The sequence below is a fragment of the Cyanistes caeruleus genome, chromosome 1 (genome assembly GCF_971803275.1).
Source record: "Cyanistes caeruleus chromosome 1, bCyaCae1.hap1.1, whole genome shotgun sequence".
Classification (NCBI taxonomy): domain Eukaryota; kingdom Metazoa; phylum Chordata; class Aves; order Passeriformes; family Paridae; genus Cyanistes; species Cyanistes caeruleus.
This window is the reverse complement of record NC_141701.1, coordinates 110,865,268-110,886,893: the sequence shown is the minus strand read 5'-3', so window position 1 is coordinate 110,886,893 and position 21,626 is coordinate 110,865,268. Positions and strand designations below refer to the sequence as shown.

The 21,626-nt window shown below is 46.9% G+C and overlaps 1 protein-coding gene and 1 long non-coding RNA gene across 6 annotated transcripts in view; one reads left to right on the top strand and one right to left on the bottom strand.

The window, feature by feature from the left end:
- ANO10 (anoctamin 10) overlaps window positions 1–21,626 on the top strand; it is a 243,284-nt gene that overhangs the window by 44,055 nt on the left and 177,603 nt on the right. The gene's annotated exons all lie outside the window — the stretch shown is intronic.
- On the bottom strand, window positions 441–7,840 carry LOC111923518 (uncharacterized). 3 transcript variants are annotated; one of them, XR_015276299.1, is made up of 5 exons: window positions 7,776–7,840; window positions 7,580–7,678; window positions 5,714–7,073; window positions 3,784–3,900; window positions 441–2,860 (listed from the first exon to the last, which is right to left on the bottom strand). It is a non-coding gene; the product is annotated as an uncharacterized LOC111923518 (long non-coding RNA). The 3 variants fall into 3 exon arrangements; XR_015276300.1 differs by lacking the exons at window positions 441–2,860; window positions 3,784–3,900 and adding an exon at window positions 4,542–5,574; XR_015276301.1 differs by lacking the exons at window positions 7,580–7,678; window positions 7,776–7,840 and having other exon boundaries at window positions 2,841–3,106; window positions 5,714–7,506.

Genomic DNA, 21,626 nt, shown 5'->3' with positions numbered 1-21,626 from the left:
CTGTCAACCATGGGGAGACAGGGACTTGGGGGGCCCAAAGAAGGAAAATGCCCCTATGCAAGAGAAAGAGATCTGTGAGGAAACTGGGCAACATCCCTCTAATGCTCACATGGTCCATGCATGGCATGGAAAGGAGCGAGTGGGTGGAAATGATGCTGAGGAGGAGCCTTCTGTTGCCAGGAGCATGGGAAACACGAGTGCCAAGGGGAGCCAGACCACTCAGCAGTGGCCAGGAGTGAGCCGTGAGGCTGCTTTTTGAGGACAGAGCTTCACTCTGCAGTGTAGATTGCATAAAAATATTATATAGAAATATTTAACAATTGCTCTGCAAAAAAAGACAGGACATGGGATCTGAAGGAATGAGCAGCCGTTGGCTACTGAAGAGAAGATAAGTCTCTTTATTGGAGATGTCAGTCCTTTCTGTCTCCTGTGAGGTTATTGGCTCTGATCCACTCCTGACATATAGTAGGCACAATTTTATTGCCATTTGCAACCAATTAATGCCCATTGCTCACTGTTATAAGCAATTAGGTGAACACATTTGCTTTAATGTATCTCAGATGAAGCATGGTAGGGGAAAATAGTCCTTATGTCAGTATTCACCAAATTTCATCAGCTTACTTGTACTCCTAGCCTAATTTCTTTGGTAGGCACAGGGGAAGCAGACTGGGAAAAGAAATCCCACATGACTATCAGGCCAGATACCAATGCATTTCCAGACTGCCATTATTACCCAAATACAATTTTTCTCTTTCAGCATTGGTGCCAGCATTGGTGTTGACGGAGCAGCCTATGGAAAGGACTGGTTCAGGTCAGCAGAGAGGTTTTGCAAACATGGTGGCAAAGGTGTTTTCCTTCCTCCTCATGCACAAAACCACAGCTGAGTCTCTAACTGACTCTCTCAGTTGTGTATCATCTTAGAGGTACCCAAGAAACCTGGGTAGAAGCCCCACACTGTTACCCTGGCCCATGAGCTGATCCCTTACAAGTCCTGCTGTCCTGTTCCAGCAGAGCAATAGGCAGAGGCATGTTTGTTCCCTTCTCTCCCATCATTGAGATATCATTTACTCTTAAGACACAGAGGACCAGAGACCTCAAAGGCAGCAAGGGAAGATTTACAGCAGAGTGGCTGTCAGTTGCTTTGGTCTAATTAAATGGCTCCTGCCTCCTTGACTCGGTTCCAGTGCAGCGGAGCTTGACTTGTTAAGCGTTAGGGAAGTGTCCTGGCTGCTCACAGTTACTTGTGCCTCAGCTCCAAAGCGTAACCATTTGGCTGAAATAAGCTGTAAAATCCTGTTGCTGCCTTCCCACCCCTCTTTGTGGGCAGCTGGATGTCCCTGCTAGTGAGTGCCTGCACCTGGGGCAGCAGCAACAGAGCACATGGAGTACAGGGCACCACACACGGGCAGCTGGACAAGGGGCCCACGGAACCACTGCTGCCCTTGAGCCCTCTCTGGAGGTGAAGGCACTTTTCATCTTCTCTGCTTGCTTTTCAGAGGGGCAGTGGGAAGCGGGCAGTAGAAAGCACTCTGGAGGTGAGGACCAGCCTCAGTGGGGTTCCATGAGGTCCTCTCCATATGACCCCAAGACTCTCAGGCTCTTCCCCTCCTTGCCCAGAGTCACCCTGCCTCTCCTGGGGCACTTCCCAGCCTGCCCTGCCATTCTCCAGATTTCTAAATATCTGGAAACCGAGCTGTCTGAGTCCTTCACAAGTAGCTCTCCCAACACCCACAGCCCATTTTTTTCCCAACGATGAAGTAAGGAACAGGTCACGGTTCAAGTAAGTGTGTCTATTCGCCTCAGTCACTTGAATTATTTTTGATTACGGATTATTATTTGTGTCTCGTTAGCAAATTGGCTGGTGTTAATCGTCAGAGCACATGCTACCCAATTGGCTCTTCACATCATACGTTGTTCCCTCCCTTCCCTGATTGGATGAATCAAATTTTATTAAACAGCAGCCTTCTTTCTCCCTTGCTTGCAGATGATGCATGAGCATTTGTAGCTACTTGGCAATTTTGTTGTGAGACAATAAAAGAGCTTTTCAAAATGCCAGGAGAGGAAATACAGTGTGAATACTCTTGCAAATATTTACTTGTGCTCTTATTTGCAATATTTTATTGTGTAATGGATTTAATGATGCTATTTATCAAATAATGATGATTGCTGTCTTTAATGAATTCAAATTTAGCTAAGCAATTTTCAGAAATATCTGAAATTAAGAGAAAATTCCAGTGCACTAAATGCAAGAGATAGGGGAAACCATTAGAAATAATTACAGCTGTACGGTGCTTAGATATTGCACAAATGTGTGTTTCACAGGCACCTTAGAGGGAAAACAAGCAGAGATTTACCCCAGATGCAATCCCAAATTAGCAAATGCTCTATCTTCACACTTTTCAATTTGGCAGCACCCAGTCAGGACACAGTGGACTGGCCTTTTCACTGCAAGCAGGGCTGAGCAAAGGCCACCACATCCAAAGGTCTGACACTTCAGGACCAAGCTCTGATAGAAGCTGTAGTTTAGAAACCTGGGATGTTTTCAGGCTTTGGGGTGGTTTCACAAGCAGGGCTGCCTCATTCCAGCAGCCTTCCTAGCTCTGCCTTGGCTCCAATGCCACTCATTTCTGCCTCACAGGAAAAGAGGAAAGGGCTTCCAGCTGTAACAGGAATGTCTAAGAGTCCCTCATGCTTAATGCACTGGCCAGCCGACGGTCATGGAGCTGTGGCTGATGTTTATTCTGTCCAGAGCAAGGAAGTAGATGTGGAGACATTATCCTTCCCTACTTCTTTTCTGCTGTGCATTATATCTCTGAAGCTTCCAGCACCCACACAGATAATTTCTTGCCATCTGACATAACTTTATTGGAAAACAAGAACAACAGAAAATGTTGAATTTCAGAATTATTAAAGAAAACACAGAAGAATGTAGTGAAACCTTCCTGAAGTGGGCATCAGCTGTGCTTGTCATGCTTTTCTTTGAAGGATCTGCAAGGATGTGTTTCTAAAATAGTTCCTAAAATGTGTTCCTTGAAGACAAAGTCAGTCTTCAAGTCCAGTCCCTTTCCCTGGAAGCTGAGGGCTGGACATCTTCCTGTGGCAATGACTAAAAATGACTTAACTTCATTAAGCTGAAAGTAATGAGGTTCAAAAGCCTCTCAAAATCTATGGGATCTAGGTTAGGCATTTGAAAAAGAAGCAACAAGGACACATTCTTAGCCTAGTTTGAAGGAACTCCTAGTGAGTGCCAGAGAATGGGACTATCTCCAAAACACCCGAGTTTCACTGAAATCCAGCACGCTCTTTCCTCATCTGATTAAAATGGAGGCACTGCCTTTTTTCACATTGCTATTTTGACTTGTTTGAATATGCAACAGCAGCTTCTATTTCCAAGAAATGCAGTAAATATGGATTCTTAGAGAGCCAAGATCCTCTTTACTAGTTCTGAAGCACCCAAATCTTCAAAGCAAGAAATATTTCCTCCAGCTGTCCATGCACAAAGTTGATTTATGACTAGTTTTCTGTTCAAACCACTGTAATTTTGTGAAATGATAGCAGTATTGATTCCAGCAAGAGTTTCACTTTGCTGAAACTACCAGGCCAGAGGGACTAAATGGAGCCTTGGAGTGAATAATATAGCTTTCCACTTTATCAATTTCATCTGTTTTGCTCTCCACCTTCACTTAACAACCTACATCTCTTCTTTCCTTCCTTCTTTTCCCTTTAAGGCACTGGTCTTTTGCTCTGGTTCAGAGCTAGAAATGATTGAATGTATTTTCTTACCTGGGAACTCTGAGCAGCATCAAAATACAATCTGAGCAATGAATAGACTGCTTGACATCTCCAAGTGGTTCACGCTGCTGTGTGGGAAGCTGAATTCTGGCTCTGAAATACACTGAACTTTGGAAGTGAAAGAAGAAAATTATTTTTCAATATTTTTCAGTGGAAGAAAATATTTCTACTTTAGCTTTTGTTAAAATAGCAAGCAACAAAATATTTAGGAGAAAAATGAAATTCCTCAGTCTGGGCTAGATTCTGCCATCAATTACACTGAGATGAGTGAAGATAAACTTTACTGAAGACAATGAAAATATTTTGGTGTAAAACTGGTCCGAAGACCTGTTCCACAGAAAAGACAAATCCTCACCTATGTAGGGTAGGAACAAAGGGGAGTTAGGTGATATTTCCCTGTAACCTCAACAATGATCTCATTTAGAGAATAAGTAAGAATTGCAGATGAATTCCATATACATTCCATCCACACTCTCTGTGTGCAGGTGTGGCTGTGCTTCCATTTCCAATGTCAGAGTGAAAACCCCCAGAAAATACAAATGCTTCGGCGGCACTATTAATTCAGCCATAGGCACAGCGTATATGTCAGCATAAATCTTCAGTAGCCTCGCCAGCTACTGAAACTGCTGCTTCTGCATTTGCTTTCTCTGTACTCACTGACTTAAAGAAAGAAATTTCAGAAAACCAGAGGGCTTTAAAGGTGTTAGGAACAAACACCACTTAGAAAAATTAAGAAAGAAATAAACATATTTTTCTTGGCATGCGTACAACATAGATTTATTTTTGCAAATGGACCATCCAAGGCTCTGTAGGCTTAAGATTTTGAGACAAGTATTCAGGAAAAAAAACCCAGAAAATAATATAAACAGGTTCTAGCACAATCAAATAACACTTTGGATTCTATCACGGGAAACATGGTTTAAAGCAAAGCTGAGATATGCTGCATTTCTCCTCTACATTGTACGCAGTGGGGTGACTCCAGCACGGGGATGTCACCAGTCAGCACATGGGGTCAGGTTTGGAGGTGGGTGGCTGTCTCCATGTGGTGCTAAACAACCCCTCAGCAGTCATAAAAACCTACTGTCTGCAGCCCATCCCCATGGCCCCAGGAAGGGGAAATGGCTCAGCAGCTCCTGATGTGGAGAAAAAAGTGTATGTCATGATGCAGAAGGGAGAATGCTCCTGCTCAAGAGCCAAGCCAAGCATGAAATTAATATCTCCTCCATAGTAAAAAAAACCAACAAAAAAACCCAACCTTGTAACATAGGAAAAAATGTAAACTTGAAAGCCTGAGAACAGGCTCTGAATCTCTTTGTGGGAAGGGGAATGCTTTCACTGGTTCACTTCTCTCCCTGTTGAGCAACACAGTGCTGAAGATATATAGGATGTGCCACACAGACTGTGTGCTGCCTGGTGAAATCCCTGTAGGTCTTGTATTCTCAGTTCCCTTGGGAAAACTTCACCCATGAGGCCTAGGCAGGGCCTGTGCAAGTCCTCAAACCCCCAGGAACGGATTAGAATGGGGCTCTTGCTGGACTACCATCTGCCAAAAACCACTGCAGAAAGGTGGTGTGGCTTTCCCTTGGAGAAAATGGAAAATAGTCTTGTGCAGAGTTGTGCATTGGTGGTTATTTTTGCTTCCATAGTGGGGTTTCATTAAATGCATTGTATTTCTTCATCTCTCCATTTCCTTTAAGGAACTGCTCCAAAAGGTCTCATATTTGGATCCATCAGCACCGGGACTGACCAAAACTGGCGGCGTGAAACTAAAGCTTGGACAACCTAAGAGGTGTGGAATTTAATCAAAACTGCATCTTAATTTCCCCAGAAGAAAATTGCTCAGGATTTTTGTTTTTAATTTGTGGTTTTGCTCACCCTCCTTTTTTTTTTTTTTGACAACCACATCTCAGCACCGCCTTACCCTTCCCTCCTGTCCGAGGTTTCCTGCGGAGGAGCTCTGCATGCCCTGAGCCCAGCAGAGTGTGGCTGCTGCATTTCTCCTGGCTGGCTTGGCACAGAACCCCAAAGCTTCCCTGGCACTCCCCAGGGCAGGCAAACTCTGAGTGTTGCCGTCACCACCAAGTGCTTGAAGCAAAGCAAATGAGCAGTGGGGACTGGCAAATACCCTGGCTGGCAAGAAGAAGCACAACCTCCCCCAGTGAGGAAGAGCCACATCCACATGGAATGGGCGCATTTTGGAGGGTGCTGGGGTGGGTGGTAGGCAGGTGAACACCCAGTACGTCATGCACTTACAGCCTGTACCCCCTGAAAGGAGTGAGGTGAGGGAGGAGAGATGGCTGTTATGCACTGAAAACGAACAACTCAATATTACCCATTTTGGGCACAACACACAACTACCTAAAAGGAGGTTGTGGTGAGGTGGGTGTTGGTCTCCTCTTTCAGGTAACAAGGGATAGGACAAAAAGAAATGGCCTGAAGTTGCACCACAGGAGGTTTACACTGGATGTGAGGAAAAATTTCTTCACCCAAAGGGTTGTCAAGGCTTGGAACAGGCTGCCAGGGAAGCAGCTGAGTCACCATCCCTGGAGGTATGTAAAAACCATGTATATGTGGCACTCAGGAACATGATTTAGTGATGGTCTTGGCAATGTCTGGTTAAGAGTTTGACTCAATGGTCTTAAACACCTCTTCCAACCTAAAGAATTCTACAAAATAGAGCAAAATTATGGAAAAAGTAGCACACTTGGCAGCACAAAGCAAAAAGCTAAATAAATTGCTACGGCATTTGTGGTTTCGAAAAGCCTGTCTTTGGGAAATCTTGAAACTAGGCTTTACCTGCTCCATTCTCCTGCTGTGCTGTGCTGCCACCGTTTCACAAGGTCTGACACGCAGCAATGCTACTGCTCAGTGTGTTGTCTTTTCCCTGCCATACGTCCACATTTTTGGTCATTTCAATATACTCAAGGACAGCTCTGCTTTGAAAAACCACAATCTCTGCCTAAGTCATCAGGCTGTTCCTCCTCTCAGCTAGAAACCCAATATGCCTTTTAGAAAAGCAAGATAATTCCTTTTTTGCCCCATACAACTGCTATTTCAGAGACAGCCTGGCCAGTGCAGCAGGAGATGGACCCTGGTGGCTCCGCAGGATCTGTTTTTCCAAAGGAAAAGGGTCTGATGGGAGGAAGCAGCTGAGGTAAGGAGGCACTTGGTGTGCTTGGGATCCCACCACGCTTTGGTCCTTTTTCCCGGCAGGCCACCACCTCCTCCTCCTGCCCTCGGTGCACCCACAGGCCTTTAAATTCCACGAAAGCTCTTTGGTTCTGGAGAAAATAACAATTAGAACGAAAAAGAGAAAAAGCAGAGGGGAAAAAAAAAATAAATAAATAAAAGTCCTCCTTGATTGCTGAGGCGCTGATGGCAGGACCCCTCCTTCCCTGCCGAACCACTTAATCAGGCTGGCCCCGGCAGCAGCAGGCGCCCACCGAGGCGACCTCGGGAAATCTCCTCATCACCGGCCCTGATGAGGGCTCAGCAGGGGCCCTGCCAGGCCGGCTCTCTGCGAGCTCAGAGGAGCTTCTCCGGCAGGGCTGGAGCTTCCCGCCTTTCTCCAGCGCCGGAAGAAGGGATAGCTCCAGGGGAGCCGTCTCCCCCCTGGCCCGGCCAGCTCCCTCGGGCTCTGGCTGCTGCATGCTCGGTGTCGCTGAGGCGCTGGCGGCGACAGCACAGCCCAGCGCTCTCAGTTTTGACAAACGCGGTGTCAGGGGGCCACCTGCGACACAAACCGCCTTGACTGACCATTTTCCTGGCGTTGCACCGTTTTGCTTACATGTCTGTGAGCCAGACAGGCACTCTCTGTTCATCCCCTGGGAGGTTGTGCCTTCATGTGAGGTGTCCATATGGGGCCTTATTCCTGGTCTGATCCAACCTGTATTACGAAAGAAAGCACAATTTTGGCATAACCTTAGTGCTTTTTCCTTGGCTTCTGTACCTACCACAAACACCAGTGTCTTCCTGTGACCCACAGCTCTCTGCCCTGGGCACTAGCAGTGTTATGTGGCTGCCCTACCACCTTTACTTGAGGTGACGTGATTACAGCCCCTGTCTCCTCTGGATAAATGTCTTCAGTTGCTCAGCAACCTCCACACCAGGATTAAATTAACTTTGATTACAATTACAGACAGCACAAACCAGCCTGCACCATCAGAAGAAAGCAGAGCATGGGTTGGTTTTTTTTTTCTGGAGGATTTTCTCCTCAAATGCTGCTGTTGTGGGGGGAGGGTGGAATTGCATGTCACCTCTTTCCCTCCCTTGCTTTGTGTTGAGCATGGATGCATCCCAATCCTGCTGCTTTAAATGCACAGTGGGATTGAGCACAAAAGAGTTAATTTACGTGCCTGAAAATATTTGCCTGCCTGGGGAAGAGAAGCAGAGAGGAGGCCCAGGTGCTGAAGGCAGATTTGCTCTTATGTCAAGGCCCCAAAACTTCCTCTGGTGAAACTGATAGGCGTAAATACAGCTACTCATCACCTCCATAAGGCCTTTGCTGTCACCTCCTCCAGGTGCTCAAGTTAATAATAGCAACGTGCAGTTATTATATATGGCTTCACAGCTCCCTGGAAAAGACCTCCTTTCTGAGAGGTGCAGCTCCATAAAATCCCCAGGTGATGAGGATTGCAGGCAAGCAGCCCAGCAGGGATCAGACCTATGGTACACAAAGTGGGAAGATTAATCACCTCTATCTGCTGCTTGTGGTCTCCTGTGTCTGCACCTGGAGGAGACTTGCCAGGCTGGCAGGATGCTTTCCTGGTGCCCAGCATCTTGCTGTGTGGGCTGCAGTGGGATGACCTGGACTGGCAGGAAAGTCTTTGCCTGGGGTCTAGGAAACTGAATGTTGCTTGAAGCACTGTTCATATACTCCTGGCTTTGGGAAGGTCAGACTGTTCTGCTCCCTGGTTTTGCACCTCTTCCCTTCACCACTTCCCTTTAGCCAAAACAGAGCCTCTCTTTCCGTGGTTTCCCCACTTTCTCAGCCTGCAGGTCTGGAGACCTGAGTGCTACTGGCCATCACCAGCCTGCAGGAGACTACTGAACTGTGTTTCTTTGTGGAAGAACCTTCCTCAGGTAGATGGAGAGGAAAATGGTGCAGAGTGGTGAATCAGTGTCCGGCAGCACCACTGAGAGTCACAGCGAGCTTGGGTGCAGATAAAATTAATGTTTGCCAATTAGATGCCTTAATAGAGGGGCAGTGTTTCTTTTCTCCCTGGGCAAAGAGGAAGAGGAGAAGGAGAAGGCAGGGCAAGGCAGCAGCTTTTGTTGCTCTCTGTGGTTCTCTGGCCAGGAGGCTTCTGCCAATGCAGTAGGTAAGTACATTGGCTGCTGCAGGAATTAGCCAGCAACAAATGACTGTTCCCAAGTGGGAGTGGGGAAGGAAGCGTGGAGGCTCATTACATTTAATGTAATTACTCTGGACTTAGAGCAGGGTATGTGACAAAGGAATTTGGCCTTCTCTTTTTTTCCTCCCTCCCGGCCTCAATATTCAAAGATATAAGAGCCTGGTCACGCCAGTTTGTAATCCAAAGAGGCCCTTTGCAGTTCTCCTTAAAAAGGGACGCCCCTGGCCTTGCACTGGTAAAAGTAACATGGCAGAACTATTTCTAAATAGGCCTAGAATTTGGCCAAGGCTGCTGCTGTGCACAGGTCTGAAGCAGGTGTTCTGCCCTGGCATCCTTTACCTGCTGCCCTCCCTGCTCCACCAGAGAAAAGCTGAAGCTGCTCCTTCGCCTTCTGCCCATTTCCTGCACGGGAGACACTGGCCAACAGTGAGTTACCTTTGCCTGGGACCCACCACTGCAGCTGCACCACCTGCAAATCAGATATCTGGAGAGGCATTGGCCAGGATGGTCCAGAGGTGGGTGGGTATGGAGCTTTGATCCACCCACTCCACCCTCCTCAGCTCTCATTTTTGCCTTCTTTGTTTAGTGTTGGGGGAGATGGAGATGGCCCAAAAGCTGTGGCGGTGCTGTCCTGCTCCTCTCAGGAATGCACCTCTCCTCACCTCACTGGGATTGCACTCCTGTCCTGGCACGGATGCCTTGGGTCCCAAGGACTGACCTTCCCCCTGGGGCTCCCAAAGCTTGTCTATGCAAGCCAGGCTGGGGCCATCTTCTGCTGGATCCTTCATGAATTCCTCAGGCAGGTACCCAGGCTGTGGCAGTGGCTACCTGAACTCTGGGAAAGCACCTGATCATGGTCTGTCACTGCTCACTGCTGTCTTTCAGCATCTGCTTTCTCTCTCTCACGAGTGTCCTGATGTTTCCTGACACTTTCACCTTCCTCTTCCTTGTATGCACTCAGGGGAAAGTGTCTTTGACTCACGCTCCTGTTTCACCATGACGCATTTCAGCCCTGCTGCAGCCTGCTCTGACCACCTGCCAGAGCACAGCACATCAGACATGCCAGAGGTTGCCGGGATTTGTCTTTCCAAACCGCATTTCTGATGAGGAACCTTTGCATTGATCAAGTCCACCTTTCACAGACTTGATCAAAAAGATCACTTTGATCTTGAGATCATCTAGGAGTGGCAGATCCATGCTCACCTTTTCCTAGTCAGGCTGGACTTTCGAATTACTCAAATGTGGCTCGTGTCTGCCCCTTGCTGTGAATGAGCTATTGCTTGCTATCTTCATCTCAAGGGCTCCTGTGATACCCTCAAGTAGTTGCTTCAGCAGTGGTGATGGAGGCATCCAAAACGAGATGCCCAGGGTGTTCTCACTGCCCCTACTGCTCTTCTCAACACCCTTCCTGGCCATGGAACCTGCACATGGAAACCTACAGCCTCTGGCAAAGGTGCTGCCTGTCCTCTGTTTCCCTTTCAGGAGCAAGTGTCCACAGCATCCATTTCTCCTATGCAGATAAACCCAAGTTTCAGAATATGAAGAATTTTATGTCCATTTAAATACTTATTTACTAACACAAAAGCAAGCGCACCCATAATTTAATATGCTTCTGGAAGTAATTGGATAGAAGTCCTTTGTTTCTTTTCCTCCTGTCATCTTGCATTTGTTTAATTTGGCTGTCGTGACATGAAGTGACAGATCCCATGCTCCATTTTTACAGACAGCAAAACTCAGGGATTCTTCTTTCTGCACTGTTAGAAATTTATTATTCTCCCCATTCACTCGTACATCACTATTGTGTCAGATTACTGACCCCCTTAAGAATAAATGCATTTTAATACAGCTGACCCAGAAACCTCCCAGAGGGGAGATAAAGCGTAGCTCTGAGAACCAGCTGAATTTGCTGTAACTTAGAGGGGATTCAGAGAAGGGTCCAAAGTGGGCAATGGCTCAGTGCCATGGTTATTTCCCATTAACATGTCCACATTTCCTGCTGCTCGCAGCATTCTGGTCCCAGGCTTGCATCCGTTCCTCCATCTGGGAAGGAGTTGCTCACACAGACTTTTCAGCAATGTTTTCCCAGAGATGCAGATTCAAGGGAAGATCAGGCTTTATTCCTGAATAAATTCCTATTTATTGCACAGAAGGCAACGGGAGTGTCCCAGAGGTGGAAGAGGGAACCTGATGTCAGGCACAGCAGGCACCAGGAGCAACATCAAAGGACAGGTATTACTCAGGCACAAGCCCTACAAGGGCAAGAAGGCAGGGGACACAGCTGTCTGCAGGGGTTGGAGAGGAGCGTTACAAATAATGTCTTGCAGTACATTTGCCTGGCTGGCAATGTTCCTGGCACTTCTCTTTAGAAATATTTATCAGAAGAAAGGAGAAACAGCAGGAAATTACAGATTCAACCTTGTATGTAAATGCAAAGCTGCAGAGTGCAGGAGTGGAAAATATCATCTTTCTTTTCCTAGAAGTTTTTAGACCTTTTTCTCAAATTTCATTCCATGAATCTTGCTCCCTGTCCATTTTAGCAAGTTATTTTGAATAATTTCTGTAAAGTGCATTTGAAGCCTAAAGGACGTGCTCAGTGTGGAAGAGTACAGGCCGCTTCCACTCCTCTTGCTCTGAGGTTTCTGAACTGAGTGTTTGGGTCCCTGTGGGGGTCTTCAGTTCAAAGGAAATGTCTTCAGATTATAGTCATGGCAAGTAGTTGGGCAGGAATTTTTGTCACCTTGGATGACTCCGGTTACTGATCATATTGTTCTAACAACTTCCCCAAGCACCACGGGCCTCAGGTACTTAATGTCTGTGCCAGTGGCCAAAAATACAGCCCTTTACGGCAAAATTTCTTTTTATTTATGAGCTGCATGTTGCATGTTACCCTCAAGCAGCTTAATAAGGCCATGCTGTTATTAGCCCTCAAAGGTGGACTCTGCAGCAGCCCTGGCAAGGACATTGTCCCATGGCAACAGCAGATGTGGGTGGATGCTCCACACAGGAGCCTGCCCGAGCATTCAGTGTGCCACCACAGCCAGCCTGGGGCTGTGTCCACGAAAGAGATGGAACCTCCTGCTGCTGAAATTCCCACCCAGCACTGCCGAGGCCACAGAGAAGGTACTTCAAGCCAGCAGTGTGTTTTGCACCCTCCCTGGAAAGGACCAAACCCTCCCATTTCCCACACACACAGAAGGAATGAGCCTTTCTGCTGTTTTATTACTGATATTCAGGAGCGTAGGCATGAATCAGAAAGTGGCTAAGTTAATTTGCGTAATCAGTCTTTCAGGGTAGCAAAGATTGGGTAGACTCTTCTAATCCTTGTTTCCCTTCCCTGAGAGTGATATGAAAGCCAGGAGGAGAAAACAGCTGAGGTTTCATATCTCAGGTTGATTTTGCAGCACGGACAAAAAAAGAAAGCAAGCTACTCCTCTTGTTTGGAGCTGAAGAACATTTGCTCTGGAAGCCCTTGAAAGAAAATAAACACTGTGCAATATGGTGTTGTTTGTACAATCGGTTTTCTGTGAAAAACTTCAAATAGTTACAAAGATCTGGATAGTGGTGATCACGTATGTGAATTTAGGGACTATGCAGTAGCCAGGGTAGTATTTCTACAAATGCCTAATTAGAGAACAAAGCAGGTGACACAGAAAGATGAATTTGTGAGAGCTGCTCTCCTTCTCTGCAATACAGACTCACGCACATGCATGTATTTACATATATATCTATGTAATATATAAATATATATATATATATGTACTAGAGTTTATTTGGATCTAAGGCCCATTTAACAACTTGGCTTTAAGACTCATGATGAGATTAATTGGGTGTGGTAATTGTATGTGCTTGAAAACTACCTAGCAATTGAAGTTACCAAGAAATTCTGTGATGAATTACCTTGGATTTTAATTCTGAGAGAGGTGAGGACAAGGTTAACAGAGGTCTAGTTTGAAGAGAGTTGAGCACCAGATAATTATCCTGCAGTGCTGTATATTTACAGCGTGTACCGTTGCCATGAATCTTCAGACCTGTTGCAAAGTAATTATTTCTGTTTTCCATGATACAGTATTAATTCTTTGCCATGGTTTGGGATTCCCTTCTCAAATCCATGGGTATTTTTTGTCTGTGGTGCAGAGAGGGGATCTGTCTGTGCCTTAGGTCACTGCAGGTGACTTACCCCATTCGCCTTTTCTTACACACCAAGACATGGATTAAGGTGCCAGGTATCAGGCGCCCATTTTGGAAGTTTTTCATGGAAAAGGATTAAAAAAGTTTGTTTTCAGAAACCAAAGCATTTAAATTTTTAAAAAATATGGTGTAAGGGGCTGTTGCCCTCCTGTGTCAGCTGAACTGACAGGAAGACGGAGGATTGGCACACAGAAGCACGCTTCTTTCATCTATAAACATCTACTCTGTGCATTAAAACCAAAGAAGCCATAAATTTCCTTTACTCTCCTCAACCCCCTCAGGGCGTACGAGGCTGTGGTCCTGGTAGGAGCTGGATTGGGCAGGGGTCTCAGCCCTACAGGGAGCTGGGGATGGTTTCAGCAGCCAGGCTTGGCAGGCTGGGTCTGCAGTGGCTGAGTGGATGTCCACAGGCAGTGTCAGTCCCCTGGTGAGCAGGCAGGGCTGGCACCCTCCTCCCAGCAAATGACAAGCAGAGCTTGGCTAGTCCTCTGTAGCATCACTGGGTCTTCAGCCCAGCTGCCTGAGTTGCACAGGCAAGGGGTTTCATCTCCAGAGCCCAGGCAGTGAGTGGAGGAGAGGTGAGGTTGAACGAAATCTCTGCAGCACTTAAGTTCACAAGTAAATATCTGATTAGAGAAATGTTTGACTTCAATAATAAATGAGCAGAATATCAAGAGAGATGAGTACTGGCAGAGCACATCTATGGCAAAGTCTTTACAATGGGGGCATTTTTTGGCCTGCCCCCCCTAAGGTCTTCATATAAGTGGAAAAACCATGTGTACAGCAGCTAAGGGTAGGGCATGACTTTCCTTGCTCTTGCTCTAACAATTTGGAGGCACCCATCGGCAAACCCACCCTCATCAATTCTGCATCTTCCTGAAAATGTACTTTTAAGCACCTTAATTGCATTTCAGAGATAACCCTGCAGGCAAAGTGACAGGAAGAGAAACCATATGGAGCAGTTTGGCGGTCAGGCTCTTTGTTTTAAATCAATCAAACATCTGCGGCTAATGTAGCTTTGGGCTGCTCCTCAGGAAACATTAGCCCTATTAGTCTGGGCTGGCAGGAACACAAAATAATATATTTATGGACAAAGCACATGTGCATTACTGTTGGAGAGCGAGTGGAGGAGGAGGAGAAGATCTGTGGTCAGCACTTTGCCTTCTCAGGAGGTCAGCTCCAACAAGCAAAGAGAGGAAGCAGGGGGTCCTGTCTCCTTGCTCCATCCCCATGCCACCCACCTCCCTGCCTGGGAGCAGCCTCAAGACCTACTGCTACAATCCCAGACAGGAAAGACCACCAAAAAAAAGCTGTGTGGCTTCTACATTAAAGGAATGTGAGGTGGGACGGTGGAGTGGGATGTGTTACAGTCTGCAGGGACAGTGATGGGAGCGAAGCACTGGATGGTGGGGCTGGCCATGGGGCTGTCTGGCTCCCCACAACACCACATCCCCACAGAGCTGGTGGAAAACAGCAGGGACAGCATGGGTATCCCATCTCAGTCCCCACAAGTGGAGACAAGGACCTGGGAGCTGGGTGTTACCAGGCTGAAACCACCATTTCACACCAAGGGCTACAACACACAGAGGTGGGCTGCTTCCCTGTCTGGCATTCCCTCTTCAATCTAGACAGACAGTTCATCCCATTTTCATCTCAGGTGGTGTCTATGTGCGCTTAGGTAACGGAAGCAGTCCCTAGGACAAGGTGGGAGATAGAAAGGCTTTTTCATTTACATGGTCATGCAGACAAATACAGATGCATTTGCAGGTGCATCAGTAAGTGAGAGGCTCTAGGACACATGTCCACCTGACAGCACCTCTCTAGTCTGTCCGTCCATACCTCAGTTGCCTGGGAAATGGTGAACCATGACTGAGAGCATGAAGAGTAAGAACTTTGGGACTGCTTCATAGCCAGTCATTTCCCCTGCAAGTGAAGGAATTTGCACTAGAGAAACTTTAAAAGCTGTGAAAATAAATCGACTCCCTAAACCCACTTTTAGGTTTCTTCTTTTTTCTGTTTACTGCAGGGAAAATCAAAAGTCTGTGGCATTGACAGAGGTAAGTTAGAACAGCCATATTTAAGGAAAAGTGCATCACTGAGATATTTCGATTCAGCCAAAACAAAACATTGATCAGTGAATCCTGAAAGAACAAATAATTGTTAAATTCAAGAGAAAACCCAAACTTATTCAGAATAAGGAGTTGTATATTTGTTTGGCTGAGACAAACCTAAATGACTGAGACCTGCCCCTTAGTGACACTGTGAAATAATTACACAACTATGACAGTTCAATTAAGTTTTCATTCCAGCACTAGATGAACCTGTCTTCTAAAATACAGTCTAACCAATCATCTTCTATTTTTTCTGATGCTAACAACATGGGGCAGAGTCAGGGATTTGGGGATGCCTCAGCTGTGACTTTCCAGATGTTTTATTCCAAATTTTCACATCTACAGTGGCAGCGGCTGTGGAGAGTAGGATAGCAGAATGTACAATTTAGATTTTTTTAAATCATGCAACCAGTTATGTGTTTATTGTTAGTGTGTATGTATCTGTTTGAGGAGCTTCCACTGGTACAGTGACTGTGAATTGCAAAGAGAGCACTTTTACATTCAGGAAATGTAATGACTTAAGTCTGGAGAATACCAGCTCTATTTCCATATCTGGGTTTTCATGAGCATGCTCATTTGTAAGCTCTGGCTTTCCTGCAGGGATGCAGTGGAACAAAGCTGGTTTTGTGAAGCAGAGCTGCTGAAGCAGGTAACTGCACACCCTGCAGACCTCCCTGCTGCCTCTGCAGCTCATGCTCCTCATATGCCCCTCATTGTCCGTCTGTCCACATCCTCTCCCCATATCCCACAGCCCTTGTGCTTTTCCAAAATGTGCCAGCTCCCAGTGTTTTCAGTTGCACCAAGACCATTCCTGCCCCAGCAAACATCCCCATTTACAAGCAGATACCTACTTCCACCTTCCTCTTCTCTAAAGGGATGTATGAATTCTGCTAACTCATCAGCCCCATTCTCCCAGAAGGGAGCTCCATCTCCTATGAAATGGGACAACCCCTGGGACACCCACTATTGCCTTTTCCTTTCCCAAAGAGTGACAAAATTTCAGTGCCCAAAGGCAGGAGAAGGACTCACCTAACCTTTCTTAGCAAGCCCACGAAAGCAACACATGTGAAACACTTTGCCCCTGAGGGAAGGCTGGAGAAACACCTACACATTTCCTCTGTCACCTGCATGAGAAGACACAAGTCTGAAGACTCTTGTTAAATTTGTCAAAGGTTGTATTTTCCAAAGTACTTCTAACTCAGGCAGATTTCCCAATTTATTTGCAAATTATTTGAAAATCCACCTCTACTCAAAAGAGTAAATGTTCTAAGTGCCAGGGACCCGCTGTATCCACACCAGTCACTTACCACCTTCTCTGAGTGCCAAAAAACATCATCATTTTCAGTAGCAGCCCCATCATGCATAACACACCAGGATGGGGTGAATTTTCCCAGCATCACAAGCATAATGTTTCCTTGAGTCATCCAGAGCTGAGGGGCTTCAGGAGGAAACCAAGGGATAGCTCAGAGAAACAGCTGCTGGTGGAGCTTCTCATTGTGGCCAAGGTTCTTCTGGGAGGGTGGGAAGAATAAGTATAAAAATAAGGTGGGAAGAATAGCAGGTGTTTCTGGGAAGGAAAATGGTAGAGGGGAGTTTGTTTTGAAAATATTGTGTACTGCTGCCTGAAAGCAACATATCATGGCAGGGGAAATACAGGAGGTAGCTGAGGTCTTGCAGCAGACTTGTGAGCATCGGCTGCCCCATGCTCACCTCGGTGGCTCAGCAGAGCAGGGACCTGTGCTGTGTAGGCCACAGCGCAGGATGGGGCCCCAGGCAGCACATGGAGTTCAAATGGACTGAATTTCCACAGTTTCCACAAAGGATATTACAATTAGGAGTCATCCTAGTCCACACAGTCCACGGCAATCATCATAATAATATATTTGTAATCATCAGCTGCAAGAGGAAGGTTTTCCTCTCTTGAGCCATACCTCATGGAAACTCCTTATCCAAGGAAAGGGTGTGTGAGTTTCTCATCAGAAGTGACAGGAGTTCAAACAAAGGGTGTCAGTCCTTCCCTGTGCAACTGAAGGTCTCTTGCGACCCCAAAGAGGTGATACTGCAAAAAAGGATCCAGAGAAGAGTCAGTGTAATTCCAAGTTTACTTTGTGCTGTCACCAGCTGCTTGAAAGGTTTCCATGCTGGACCAGTGTTGGAAGTGAAGGACATGGAAAGATAATGCTTCAGGGGAAGAGGAAGTTCTTTGCCATAAATGTTGCTGTGGGCTGATGGAGGCTGTGGCCACCCTTGTGGGGAGTGTGCCTCAAAATTAAGAGAGGGGAGAAACAATGTGGTGACTACATGTGGATTTGAAGATGGTCTGATAAAACACTGCTTTGTGTCCAGGAACAGATACAAGGGTATGTGACCTCCTGGGAGTTGTCCCACTGCTTTCACATCCCTTCGGATGAGATCTATAGTATCCTCACACCCAAGGAAACAGGATGTACAGGGCTCTAATAGAACCATAGCAATCATAGAATGCTTTGGGTTGGAAGGGACATTTAGATCATCTAGTCCAAAGTACCTGCAATGAGTCAAGACATCTTCAACTAGATCATGTTGCTCAGAGCCCCTTCCAGCCTGATCTTCAGTCTTTCCAGGGATAGGGCATCTACAACCTCTCTGGGTAGCCTGTTCCAGCATTTTACCACCCTCACTGTAAAAGCTTCTTCCTTATATCTTATGTCAATCAACTGTCTTCTAATTAAATTCCATTCCACCTTGTCCTATCACTACAGACCCTTGTAAAAAGGTCCCTATCCAGCTCTCTTATAGGTACTGGAAGGCTGGAAGGTCTCCCCAGGGCCTTCTCTTCTTTAGGCTGAACAATCCCATCTCTCTCCATAGGAGAGGTGCTCCATACCATCCCCGTCATGGCCTCCTCTGGACTTACTCCTGCAGGTTCATGTCCTTCCTGAGCTGAGGACCCCAGGTGGGGTCTCACCAGAGTGGAGTAAAGGGACAGAATCACCTCCTCAACCTGCTGATCATGCTGCTTTTTGCCTTTTCCTCCATACTTTCCTTGTTCTTTGAGGAGGCTGTATTCAGGTGGGCTGCAGCAGCCCGGTACAAACAGGCAGTGAGGAGCCTTGCCCAGCCCATGTAGGGGGTTACCAGATAAGGTGGGCTGATAATGAATCTTTGCATCTTCACCCTGACCAGCACCGCCTCTGTGAGTTTTGCAAGACCCTTTGTCCAAGAACCATAACCTGTCCCTAATCTTCCCCCTAGGAACCGCATTAATCAACATTTGTTTTCTTTTGCTTTCAGCAGATTCTCTAATTATTAACTGAGCAGAGAACTTGTGGTTTAGTGTGTGGGTTACTTCCTCTCACCGGGGGAAGGTGCTCTGCACAAGCTGAGGGCTTGTTTGCTCCTTGGTGCTCCTGAAAGATAAGAAAGACATTGAACAATGGGAACCAAATCATCTTCCTTTTTCCCCCCATGACCATTAGTTTGATTCATGGTACTTTTTGTTTGTCACTGATGAGTAATGAGCTATTCCATCTTTACTCTAGATCTATGCAGAAATGATAGGTGCATATCAGGCAATGTAAAAGACATGAAGATTTAACCCCTCAGCCAACAATGTGCTGCTAACAACTTGTGCCTTGGAAATAGTGTTGTGGTAGCAGAGGGGGAAAGTATTTTTTTTTTTTTTTAATCTACCTTTGATTAGGGACATACGTTTTTGGAGTGACAGCCTGCCAGAAATACAGCGTTACACAAGCTCTCATCATCTGAACCAGCATCCTGGACTTGCTCGTTTTTCTTTCTCAAGGTCATACTGTTATTATGCAATTGCACAAGCAAGGCAGGGACTAAGGGTGTAAATAGATAAAGAATGTTTTGACTCACTCCCATAAGCACATTGCCTTTAGGACTGCCCATTTAGGTACATATATCGGAAATATTTCCCATGTTTTCTCTCAAATTGGCCCTTTTTTGCTGCAGCACCTATGCAGAATGGGGCTGAGAAGTGCCGCTCCTCCCTGTATGCTGGGTGTCCTGGGGTTCCACTCTCCCTGTGCCAGGCTGGAGCTGTGCCATGAGGGTGCTTTGCCAACATCCCAACCACCTTCCCATCCATCTGGAGCACGAGGCATATGCCTCAGTCCCACCGTGAGCAGCCATAGCCAGAAACCCCCATGTCAGGTCAGCCTGGTAGTCCCTGGAGACCAATTCCCTCCCTCCAGCAATGCCCAGTGCAGTAGAGAATCATTGCCTTTGGGACCTCGATAGGGGCAGTGGCACCCCAGCTGTCAGGCAGCCCTTGCTCATGCCCACCTGACTGACCCCAAGTGCCATCAGGAGAATCTGTGTGTGGGTTAATAGCGGTGCTGAAACAGCGACGGCTTTCCAGAGCCCGCCGGAGCTGACTCATATAGAGCAGAGCTTTTCCAGAGATGACAGGGGGATAGAAATCAGGGCCCTGATGAGCTTCTCCCTCAATTATTTATTTATTTAGTGCAGCATCTCCTCCTTCTGCCTGTTGGCAATGAGAAGAATTCATAAATGATGGTAATAAATGTGGAATGACAGCTAATCTTAATTGACCAAAGCTTCCCTCAAAAGACTGGGTCATGCTGGATGTAATATGCTCTAAACGTAAAAATGTAAGCCAGGAAATTACACTGGTGGTTTTACATGCCTTTAATCGAATGGGTTTTATGCTGCCAAGCAACAAAATCAAGGTGGGATCCATCTGTGTGGGGGATTATTTTCCCCAAAAGAAGAACTCTGCAGTTCAGTGGCCTTGCATTGCTGCTCCATCCTGCCGCCTCTGCTTCCCAAACCTGCTAATTTTGGCTCCAAAGTGGCACCACTCAGTAGGGCTTTATTTTCTTCTGCCTAATCTATCTTCACCTTTTTGGGCATTCACCACATGCCCAGTGCAGCCGCTGTGCTGAGGCACCACTGAGATGTGCCTGAGGGGACCCCCTGTATTCTACTGATGACATTTTACCTTGGCGGGTTACTTATTTTCTCTCCCAATATAATGCACTGTGGACTATTATTTTTTTCCAGAAAACATTTTTCCTCCCAGGAAATGGGTATTGATAGCCAGACGTCCCCTTGTGTTCCATCAACTCCAGCACATTTCTCTTGGAAACTAGTGTGGGAATGTCTGGGGGATCTTTAGGGCTAGGGGGATCTTTAGAACTTCGGGGAAAGAGGAGGAGGCCAGGCACAGCTATTCCCGTCAGGGAAGGGGGCTCAGTGAAGCCCTGGCAGACCTCTCCTCCAGTCAGAGTATCCATTATTTCCCAGTGATCCAGGGAAGCAGGGTTGCGGTGGCCACTCCCGCTCCTGCCTTGGGCTTGCAGCACCATCTCACTCCCCAGATTTCTTCTCCGCATGGAGGTGTCTGGAACACTGGGGCTGGGACAAGTGAAGGGTGAGGGCCAAAGGAGAGGGGAAGGTTAGGAAGGAAACCTGAAGACAACAGCATTTTTGCGGTCCTGCCAGGATGCTCCTGCTTGGGGTTTCTTCCTGCGCTTCCCGTCTCGGGTAGGTCCCCTCCCCGCCTGTCATGCCAGCTCAGCTGGGCTCGTACTGCGGCACTTTCCTGAGAACATCCCAGAGACTTCAAAACCTCCTCCTCGTCCTGGCAGAATGACTTGCAGCTTTTCCGAAAACTGGCAAGCAGCCTCAGTGCTTTACCATGGGAAGAAGGTTAACTCCTTCCCTCCTTTTCTCCTTCCCTCCCCTTCCCCCCAGCCCAGCGCATCATCCTTGCTGGTTTGCCTAGGAACTGGCTGTCAGGAACGACGGAGGAGGAAATAGTTTATTTTTAAGTGCATTTAGCCCTCACAGCTTCTTGGCTCGGGGTGTCGGGAAGGCAGCCTTGCACCGACAGCCAGAGGTTTCATCCATCTGAGGCCGTGAGATAAAATCATTTGCACGTGGTTTGTGAAAAGGGCAATTATTCAGTCTTTGAGGGTCTGTTGTTTGCAGGGTGCACAACATTTAGAAGTGAGGACAAAAGCTTTATCCTTCAGGCACTGCAGGGAGGAGCTGGCAGCGACTCAAAGGGTGCCCAGCCCCGAAGGAATATTTTAAAGTTTTCCTATTTCGTAGCTCTGTACAAGAGCAATCCGCAGCAATCGCGCAGCAGGACTCCTGCCTCCTCTTCCTAGCTTTGCCTTGGGCTTGCAGCGTCACCTTCTTCAAGAAT